Source organism: Coturnix japonica, chromosome 7 (genome assembly GCF_054131305.1).
Source record: "Coturnix japonica strain WE chromosome 7, WE-NBRP24, whole genome shotgun sequence".
Taxonomy (NCBI): Eukaryota; Metazoa; Chordata; class Aves; order Galliformes; family Phasianidae; genus Coturnix; species Coturnix japonica.
The window spans coordinates 32,264,038-32,274,997 of NC_140669.1; the positions used below are offsets into that span (position 1 = coordinate 32,264,038).

Below are 10,960 nucleotides of genomic sequence, written 5' to 3' on the forward strand. Positions count from 1 at the left end.
TGGCTGATAGCTCAGGAAACGATTTGCGGATGACGGTTTTATAGGAAAGGTTTCAGCTCCACGAGGAAATCAACTGGAACAGCTCTGGCAAGATAGCTCTCCACGTGCGAGCTCTTCTCACAGAATACCAATGACTTGAATCCAAAGCAAAGCGGCTTTGGAATAGAAGAAGCTATTTCAGGAGCTATCCCTGCACTATGACAGGAATGGGGAAGGGAAGGAGCAAGGACCAGCCGACACTTGGATTGTAGAAGAGGAGCAATCTGAAGTCAGAAATCCGTGCTAGCTTCCCTTTGAGTCAGAGTAGTTGGGGTTCATTTGTTGCTTTGCTTTATTTCCCTGCCTTCGACATGGGCACAGGCTGCCATGAGAATAAAATACTCTTAAGGGTGGAGAGGGAAATATTTTGCTGACGTGCAAATCTGTGAGGATGAATCCAGATCAGTTCATGACCCACTTGGAAAGTGCCCTGCAGAAGGCTCTGGGCAGGGCTGGAAGCAAGGAGAAAGTGAAACCACTGTTTGCAGAGAGCTGCCAGTTCCACAAGCCTTCTGTGCCTGCGCTGGGGCTCTCCCAGGTATGACCTTTTGCTGATGCTTTATTCCATTACTGCTGGTTGCCAGAAACAATTAACTAGCAAATGGAGTGAGCACAAAGGCTAGTATGAATTACTGCCTCACAGGAGGATGCTCACAGCCCTTCTGTTTCCCAGAGAGGAGCCTGGCTCTGAGTTTCATGCTCAGTACATGCACCAGTCTCTTTGCTGCACTGCAGTGCTTGAGAGTGCCATGCCGTGGGCTGCAGCATCAGCACCCACTCCTATGGCTGGGGTGGCTGCAGGGACACCTCACCCAGCAGCCTTCAGCCACCCCTTCCAATCACACCATTTCCTTCTTCAGGCTCAGACGATGTGAGAAATCACACCTCGGGCATGCTCTTTCCCAAGAGGCGTGGGAAGAAGGTTTTGCAGACAGCGAGGCAGTGCTCTGAGACACATTTCCAGCTCCACACCATTGCTTCTCGGTGATGCAGATTCCCCAGGCACCTTTGGTGCCATTGCCCCAGCAGCCTCAGAACTGCCCTTCCCACATCTCCATCACCTCCAAGCTTGGCCAGGGACTGTCTGTACTTGCTTCAGGGGAGAACATGCAGACCACAGTTCCATCTTCCCTAAAACAGGGAAAATGGAAATGCACAAACAGCGGCTTTCAAGTGATGTTTTGCCCAGGTTGAAGTGTTACAGAGAGGTTCCATATCATTACCAAAATGCATCCCAAAACCAGGCCTGCAACGAGGGCCCTGTGCTGTTAGTGCTCAGCAGGTATTTCCCTCTCCATGGCTGCATGGGCATTCCCCTCCATGCAATGCAAAGAGGATTATCTCCCTTCATGCAATGCAAGGCAAAAGCCTGCTTGCAGCTCCAGCCCAGGCTTTGTGAGATAATTGCCAAGGGCAGTCCATTCTTGCCAGGAGAGTACCTGGACACAGCAGCAGCCAGGAATGCTTTAAATGAACCAAGAAGATGCCCATATCCAACCCAGCCATCTGTTACATGCAGGACCCAATATCAGCTCAGGGCACTAGAAAACAGTGCCACGTCAGTCCCTTTGATTCTGGTTATCAGCTGCTGACAAGGGCTGGTGGCAGGAGGAAAGCCAGGATCTAAAAGCTGTGATCCAAACCCTGCTCTGCTGCTTGTTTCTGGGTCACACATGTGTCCGTATAGAGCTTATTTTTAGATTCTGACTTCAGGATGGCTGAAATCTGATTGATTTATACCTGGGAAAGCTGCAGATCATGGCTGTTACAGCTTCTACTCTGGAGGAATTCAGGGAGGCAGCAGGGAAGAAAAGAGTCTATTTTGCCCTTGAGTTTTCTTTCCAGATATAGCAAGACATCAGCTTTACTTTATTAGCAACTGCTAGAAAATATTCCAGAAAGCTTTCCTTATCAGCATGATGTTCCAGTCCAAGCCTTGCCCCTGCATCAGCCAGGTGTGCACATTGCCTGCAATGAAGCAAATCCAACCTGAAGTCTCCAAGATATCCTAGAATAAACTGGTGTGACCCCAGCTGGCTTTGTCCAGAAGCACAAAGTCATGAATGACAACGTGCACAGATAAATCTCAGTCTTATCTCTGCTCCTCTGGGATAGCAGCAGCCATGGTATTGCTCTGCCATGCTCCCCATTGCACTCCTGACTCAGGAGCCAAGCTCAATGGGTACCAGGTGTTTCTTTTTTGGGGTGGATTTTCCCATCTTGAGGGCTTGGGAATTAGTTCCCTGCCTTGAAAACCACCGGGTCTGGGTAGAAAGCAAGTTAGGAAAACATCTTTTAAAGTGTTTTGTTGACATGTTTACCATGTTTTTATTAAGCTTCATGGTGCTGATACACAACTTTAAAACAATTTTATGTTCATCAAGGGCCACTCTGGGCAGGCACCTTCAGGAAAGCTGATTTGAAGTGACTCTTTAACTTAGAGTGAATAAACCAACTGAAGTCTGGGGGAAGAGTCCCTGGGTGGATGATGCACTCATGCAGGGTAATTGTACCAGGGTAGCTCTCACGTTGTGGTCAGGAGGAGATAATTTGCCATGCTGTGTATGAGGGCAGTCCTCTGGGACCAAGCTTGCTATTGCAGGTCTATTTCTCTGTGCTTAGTGAGATTCTGTGGGCTCCTGTTCCCAGGGTCTGGGAAAGACAACAAAGAAATACCAGTCTCTGCAGGTCATACTGCAACTGTATAACCACATCCCTTCAGAAGAAGTCTGTGTCTCCCATGCAAAGCTGCTTAGTGGTCTGAAGACTGACAATAAGCAGGCTTGCAGGGAGGAAATGTTTAAGAAGACATTTGGAAGGAGGTTTCCCCAACCATCCCAATGTTTATCCCATCTCAAGCCCCTGTGCCTTAAGATCAGAGTTTGCCCAGTGCTCAGAAGATCACTTTTGTGTCATGCTGACTTGGGTTGGTATTATATATCTTCTAATATCTCTTTTATCTTGCCTTTGCCACAGCTTCTTTCCTCTTGGAATCCTCTGAGTGTCCAAGAGGAACAGCTACAAGTGGAGTGAAGGAAGAGGACAGCAAAGCTTGTCTCCACGTGGCATCTGTGGACACTTCAGAGCCACCATCACTCACATGGATCTGAAAGGAAAGCTGTCAACGTGCTCGCAGGGATGTTCAAAAAGGGGTAGGTGAAATAGTTCGACACGTGGTCATGTTGAAACCTTGGGCTTTGCTGAAGAACTCCCAGTAGACTTTGTAGGGTGGTTTTGCAGAATGGACAGTGAGCACAGCCTGGAAGCAAAGCATTTTTATTCCTCCTCTATTTTTAACCAGGCTCTGAAGCCCCCTCCCAAGTATTTGCACTGCTGTTTTGCGGGGTTTGTTTTGCCAGACTTTCACTGCTGCTATTTTGGGGTAGAAATGTGATAAAAGGGAAGAGGGAAGAAAGGAAAGGTTTATTTTCCCTTTTTCTTCTTCTTTTTGTTTTTTCTTCTTAAAGCTAGAAAGGAGAAAATGGAAAATAGAAGCTATGAAAATGCCCCGATTCTTTCAGAATTACTTCCTGCTGATATCCACCCTCAATTACAGATTTTATGCATCAGCAAAAAAACAAACCTACAAGTGTGTAGCTCCTGTAGCAATAGAGGGGCTTTTTGCTTGGTCCACTCTGCCTAGGTTGCTGACCTAGAGGCACAGGAAGAATGAATGCAGTCTGACTTCAGCTGCTTTGAAAGACCCATTGTTCCTTAACAGTGAGCATTTATGCTGACGTAGACATTTTGTGTGCATCTGTCAACAGGGGAGGGGGAAATATTGAAATGGGTAATAAAGGAGATGAAAACAATCCGTGCTGGTCTCTGGGTAATAACCAGCTGACGGTAAGCTTAAGCCCAGCCGATTAGAGTTAATAATAAATGATCATTAATTAAAGCTAAATTACAGGGGGAGGTGCAGGCTTGGCTCTTGAGCCAATTAGAGCCCTGCAGTTCATAATGGACAGAATCTATCCAGACTGTGAATAAATGATCAAAGGCTAGTAAAGTGTACAGAAGGCTGTAGTGGTTAAAATGCTGCACCGATAAGGAAGAGGCCAAAAAGGTTGAGTGAGCCAGATATCTCACTTGGTCTGTATTATGCCAGCAAGATTTGCTGCAGTGTGAGTGTGCATGTGTGTGTGTGCATGTGCATGAGGGCCCATTGCTGAGCCTGGCTCCAGAACACTTTGGGTCCAGCCCCAAAAGGGGGCATGGGCCTTATGGATGGAGTGTGGTCTGATTATTGGGTGGTCCTGTGTGGTACCAGAAGTTGGACTTGATGATCCTCATGCATCCCTTCCAGCTTATAATATTCAATGGTTCTATGATTCTAGGATATTCATTCACTTCATAGTGTCAGCTCAAGGGAAAAGGCTCTGGGGAAGTTGGTTTGATCTCCAGAAAGAGGGTGAGAGGCAACAAAGAGCAAGCAAGGTATTGATGGCTGCGTTCAAATGGATCCACCTCATAAAGAGTCATGGCTGAGCCTTACTGACTTTTACTTTGGCATTTGCACAGAGGGATAAGACAGGGTTACCCCTGGAAATGTCTTCCACCCAGACTCACCATTCAGCTCCCAGTCACAGGCACACCCTCTGGAGTCCAGCACAAAGCCATGAGATGGAGCCAAGTGAAACACGTTTTGAAGGCTCAGGAATCATAACTGTGCAAATGTGGTTTTATCAGAGCTGAAGGGTCACACTTAACATTCCCCCACTCTCTCTGGTCCACTTGGGGTCCATTGTGCAGTGCAGTCACCTCAGAGAGTTTGCACCACTGTGTTGTGCAGGACTCACACTGTGCCTGAAGCAGAGGGAGATGATGACAGCTGCTTGCTTCACTTTCAGAAGCCAAACTGAAGCCGGCACAAGCTCGGACCTGACTCTGATGTGTCATGTGTGTGAGGACGGAGAGTCAGAGGAGACATTCATGCTCACCGAGTTGATGTGATTGTTGGCAAGAGAGCAGCTGTTCACTGGGAGATGAAAATGTGATCCAGAAAGGGGCTACCAATGGAGCAGAACGTGCCACCACCTCTGGCAATGTCAGTGGTGCTGATAAACCAGGGAAGACAGGCTACATTCATTGGAGGTACTAGGGATAAGCAGGTGAGTTATGGCGGCACCCAGACAGCTGTGGAGCCAAGTAATTCCCATTATACTTCTGTCTTCTGCCAAAAGTATAGGAACTAAATCCACTGCTCAGACTCTGAGAAGGAGGTGGAAGCCCCCTCTGCTTCCATGAGTGGCGCTCAGGGAACCTTGCTCACCCCCAGTTTGCTCTCAGTGCTGGAAGTGCTGCCCTCTCATGTAACTCTGATGGACTCAGAGAGCAGTAACAGCTCCAAGCAAACCAAGAGCCCCAGGGTGTTTGCACACATCAGCACAGTGACAACTAGGCGTAGATCCTGGGGACAAAACATGCCTTGTTAAACTTCCTGGTGGTACAGAGAAGTCTTAGATTACCCAAAGAACTGCCAGCTATGGGGAAAAAGAAAGCATTTTGAAAGCTTGGTGTGTTTAAGGCACACTCAGACCTTCAGATGTGTCTGCCAAATTATCTTCAAATAACAGGTAGCAACAGTGATACTCTGAAAGCTCTGTTCTGGTCCAAAGAAATTCCACCTGCTTATTTTCTGCCTGTTTCTTCTGTGTCTTACCTGCACAGCAACTGTTCCAGATGTGCTAGACTAGATTAAACAGAATGTTCTCATTTAGGAATAAACACAGGTTCTGTTTTTAGCTTAACGCATTTTGGTTCGACACTGTGAGCATCCACGCAGGTAATTTGGAAAGATGCTCCAGTTCAGACTTGCATGCTGTGTAATTACCACCAGGTGCAGAGCAATCGCTGTGGCACCATGATGTGAGCAGCAGGATGGCTGACACAGCTGAGGTGTCAGGGCTTGCTGGCCCAAATAAATGCCAGCTCGTGCCAATGCTGGATATGGGGTGGTAGGAGGCAGGGAAAAGAAGCTGGCAAAGCTTGGTCTCCTTTGCACAGCTTTGTCAGATGCAGGCAGTTACTGACTCGAGGCAAGATTTCCTAAATTGCACTGCTCATGCTTCCTGGGCCAGCATGTGCATGTACTTGCGTGCAGAACAGCCATGGATGAAGGGTTCCGGGTCTGCAATGCACAGCATGCCAGTAGCTGTGGTTGTCTTAAGAAGAAGCAAGAGGGAACCTGACCCTGCAGCCAGCCAAACAGCGGTGCAATCAAGAAGAATGAGCTGAGCCTGGAAATATTTTTGATCATCATTTTCCAAACGAATCTATTTTTGCAGAGACTTGATTTGTCCGCGTTTCTGGGCTCAGACAGCAAGAGCAATTTCTGGGGCTGTTCACAATGGCTGAACCTACCCCACAGTTCTCACATTGGATCAGCACCTTTGGCACCCACTCCTGACGTGAATGCCTGATGCAGTGTTGAAGGGCCTGTTCTGATATGAATTTCCTTCTAACTGAAGCTTCTAAAGACTCCTGTCCAATAACAGGGTATTTCTTTCCCTTCCTCACTTCCACGGGTTATTCTGGAAAATCAATTCTCAAGATGCTATGGCAGGAAGAATAAAAACAGCCAAACACATGAACTAATCTCTCTGACAGCACAATTACTTCCAAGCGCCTATAGTGTAGAGACAAAGAAGCCTGTAGAAGGAAACAGAGGGAATCCCCTATACAAAAGAAGGAAATTTGGGAAGAATGACTAATCCAAGAGAGAAAATTAGGTGTTGTGTTGTTAGCAAGACAAAGGGGTCTCAAAATACCAAGCTGATATCTGTGTCATGCAGGGTGCCAGGACATAATGCTGCAGTACTGGACCTTACTGGTGGAGCAGGGTGCTGGGATCTCACAAGGTTTTCAGGGACTGTTGTTGCACAGTATGTGAAAATTCAAGGCAGGTCCTGACAGGCTCTGTGGCTTCAATTCAGTGATGGATGGATATGTGCCATACCCCACGGCAGGGGTTATCTGGAGCATTTAGGTTATTCTTGGCATCTGCTTTATCTCAGTATTCAGTGCTCAGCCCCTCTGGGATCCCAGATATTGGAAAACTGGCAGATAGTTTCACCCCCACAGCTTTGACACTTCAGTTTTTAGCTATCCCTTTTCTCTTGTCCAGACTGGTATACCTTGGTTAATTTCACCCCATTCACTCTAAAGTAGTGTAAAATGTTCACTTCTTTGGTCTGCTGAATTATCACATGCAAAGCTCAGTGCTCACAGTGCTCAGGGGGTTCTGTTTAACCTCTTGCAAAAGCTCAGAGGCAAAGCTCACTGTGTTTGTGATACCCATTCCTCTCTCTTCCATTTCACACATCCTAAAGCCATTTCCCTTGAGGCAGGTAGGCTTAAGGAGGTGCCACTCTTCAGGCCTTTAGAAGTAGAAGCGCTTGTGAATAAGGTCAGCGGCTTCAAAGGGAGATGTTATCTCTTTTCAGACAGAAAGCCCTCTGCCCCCCGGAGACACTTCCCAAAGGGATGGATGCCCCCTTCCCAACCATAGGTCCTGCAGATGCACATAGGCTGTCTGGGTCCTTGTAGACTTTACCACTGCTGTCTGGTAAGAAGTGATTCATGCTTGGGGCCATCTTTGTGGCAGGGGTTTTTATAATAGCATTCTCTTAGGTATGGTAAGAGCTGAGTGAGTGATGAGTTCTTCCCTCACTCAGGATATTTATAGTGGCTTTTCTTTCTTTCTCAGCCGAGTCACCTATTTTCGCAAAGCTTGTAGGCGCTTTGTGTCAGCAAGACTTCAACTCCTCTGCCAAAGCTAGGGGAGATTGGCCAAAGGGCTCCAAGGTTTCTCAGAGTGGGGATGCTAGATTGGCTGTGATACCCTTTTCACTTATTTGTTCTTTAAAACACACTGCACAAGCCTTGCATCTTAAGAGATGAAGCTAAGAGTCTATATATTTCAGCCTTTATTTTTGGAGGCACCTAGGGTTGCATTTTCCATCTGTTTCTCCACAGCTGAGCTGGCTAACATTTTGTTTCTCAGTCTGCACTGGAGCTGGGTTCTCAGCATTTTGCTATGGAGATTGGAATCATATCAGTAGCATCTCTTCCTGAGTGCATCAGCTCTGACCATACCAGGTGGGATGAGACCCACAGCATCTGCTGTGAGATTATTATAGCTCTGCCTGCTTACACAGAATGGATGTAGACCGGCATGTATTTAACTTCACCAAAGGCCCATTCTGGATTACCAAGTATAGCTGTCTATTTTTCTGTCACAAAAACATGCATCTGAATTCATGTTTTCACCTGGAGGGCTCAAGAAGGAGGGAGGGCAGATCAGTCTGACCAGATGAGTTGTCAAGATGTCCATCTGTCTCCCCTAAACCACGCTTTTGTAGGCTCACAAACAGGACTGGAGCTGCAGGAATGAATGCTTTGCACAACAGTAGATTCAAGCCTGGGGGAGGTTTCCTGTCTAACCAGAAAATAAATAACAGTTTTAAAAGTTTTTTTTATATATTTGTAACTTTCTGCAAGGAGAGTTTTGTCTCTTTTGCTTCACCAATGAATACAGACAACCATCTTCCTACAGTTTTAGAATTAAAAAAATAGAGTTTTGGGGTATTTTGTCCCCATTCTCCTTTTATTTTATTCTTTTTGCAATATGAAGATGTTGAGGTCTTTGAATGGACTGAGTTTGCCTAGTTGGAAGTAGGCAAGGCTGAGAGACAGCCAGGTTAATGCTCCTGTGCCACTTCCCTCTGTGGAAGGCTGTGTTGCACCAGCTCTGCACACTTATTCCCCCTTCCTTTTCCCACAGCCTGTTTTATTGGCATTCTCTTTCCCTTTTACAGCTGCCCTTTGCTGCACCTGATTTCAGTGACCTCCGGTCCCTGCATAGCTTGCATTCCTCTGGGGAGGGGTGCAGGCCAGCAGGAGGGGCTTTCTCCTTCCCTGAGCCAGTCCAGATGAGCTCAGCGGGTCCCTCAGTGATACTGGAATCCAGCCCTATGCTTTCTGTGCCCCAAGTACTTGTACTGGGAAAAGGCCAGGTTCCAGGAGGATGCCTCCAGGGAGCATGAGAGCTAGTGTTGCACAGGGTAGGGAAAGACACAACAGTTTTCCCCTGCTCTATGAAGATGCAACTGCTCCCATCCAGTTGTCTTGTGCACACCTTGAAAACTTCTCTCTCTTTGGTGCTGTCCCCCCATGTGCTAGGGATAGGGAGAGGGCATTTCCCCTCAACCAAGAAAGCTTTGTTTTGATGCTTAGCCAAGTCTTCTCTTTCCTCTTCCAGCCCCTGTATAGGATCTGAACAAGCAGAGGGGCTGCTGAATGTGGGGATCACAGTGTATGAAGTGTTGCGCCTGGCAGAGCCAAGGCTATCAGGCAGAGCCCTTTGATTTCCCACCAGAGTCAGGATTCCTGCATCTACACAGCTCTCAGGCAGCAGATAACAGGGGCTGGAGTATGTCCTGAAGTGCTGACAGGGGCCGTGCTCATTAATGTGTGTTGGCAGCTCTAGCCCAGGCAGTAGCCTTCCTCAACTCTTCCCAGTGGTGCAGTGGCTCCTCAGAACAAGCCACACATATCCACAGCCCACTGCAGACAGCCCTGCACTGCTGGGCTGTGGCTGAGCTGGGGAGACAGCATGGGCATTCATTCCGTGTGGATGCTCACTCTCCACCCCACAGGGAATGAGGCCTGCCAGAGATGGTGCCCAAGACCCTGCCATTGAGGGAAGACCTTAGCAGTGGAATCAGCCTCATGAGTAGGGTTGTGAGAGGAGGCTGGACCACCCTTCTGCTCCCAGCAGTGCGTTGTGCCTGCTCTGGGAGGCTTTTGGCTTCTCTTGGCACTGGAACCAAACAGCCATGACCTTGTGTTCAAGCTCAGTGACTGAGGGACCAGACTTGAGCTTTGTTGAGTGCTGGGATCTTGTTTTGCTGTGGGTGGAAATCTCCAGCCTTCAGAGCTTTGGTCACTACAGTCTTCCTCTATTGTCTCCACATGACTTCACTCTCCTTACTGAAGTGTGACACAAGGAAGGCTTTCACATGCAACTTCAGCAGAAATGCCTGTTAAAAGGAAGAAAACCAATTCCAACAAGCAGAATTAACCTCCCGGAGATTTACAGCCTCCCACATCCTCCAGCCAGACGGGCCTAATCCACGCTGACTGCAGGAACGCTTTGTGCCAGGGACCAGAAGCAACTTGCCACATCCGAAGGGATGTAGACACTTGCAGAGTGCTGGGATGCCACATCTCTACTCAACACGTGGGCACAGATGGGTGGCTTGCAGAACAGCTAGGAGGTTCAATGTTTCTCTAAGATAACGCTGCTCCCAGAGTGTGCAGGCGGAAGGGGCTTCTTTAAATGCTCCTATTTGGAAATAAAAATAGGAATCAAAAATAAAAACAAATCCAACAAGCCGGGCTGTTTCAAAATCCAGAGACTGGCACAAAACCCACGGGTTACATTTTTGGGTTGCTTTCATTTAATACTAAGCGCCAGCTTCTTTCCATCTGCAATCTCAGTTCCCCTTTCCTTCTGGTGTCACCCTGCTGGGAAAAGCTCCCCCACAATGCAGAGCTTTTGCTTCACCATCAAATATCACCAAGTTCCCAATAGAACTAACTCGAGTGGCAATAACATGGATGAGTTGGAATCGTTCATAAGGGGAGGGAAGCAGCAGACTGCTGTGAAAGCAAGGATTGCTGCACAGAACTGGGTTGGATTCATGCAGAGTCACGTCAGTTCCTTGTGGCCAAGGATATATGAATTCCCCCAGAGAGAAAAGAACCCTGCCTCAGCATTGCGTTGTACCCAGTGTGCTTCTGGGAGGTCTTTGCTCTGTGAACTGACCTTCAGAGCTTTACAGGAGAGGATCTTGCTGTGTTAAAACAGGAATGGGACGCATGAAGCACCTGAAATGCTGGAAATTGCATCTGAAGA

The 10,960-nt window shown here is 47.6% G+C and overlaps 1 long non-coding RNA gene across 2 annotated transcripts in view; it reads left to right on the plus strand.

Annotated features, from left to right (window-relative positions):
* The window catches only part of LOC107316385 (uncharacterized), a 69,503-nt gene extending 65,291 nt beyond the window's left edge, over positions 1-4,212 (plus strand). For both annotated transcript variants that reach the window (XR_001556312.3, XR_014948433.1), the window contains one exon: positions 3,016-4,212. This is a non-coding gene — a long non-coding RNA (uncharacterized LOC107316385). The remainder of the gene's footprint in view (positions 1-3,015) is intronic.
* Positions 4,213-10,960: the final 6,748 nt, after the last annotated feature.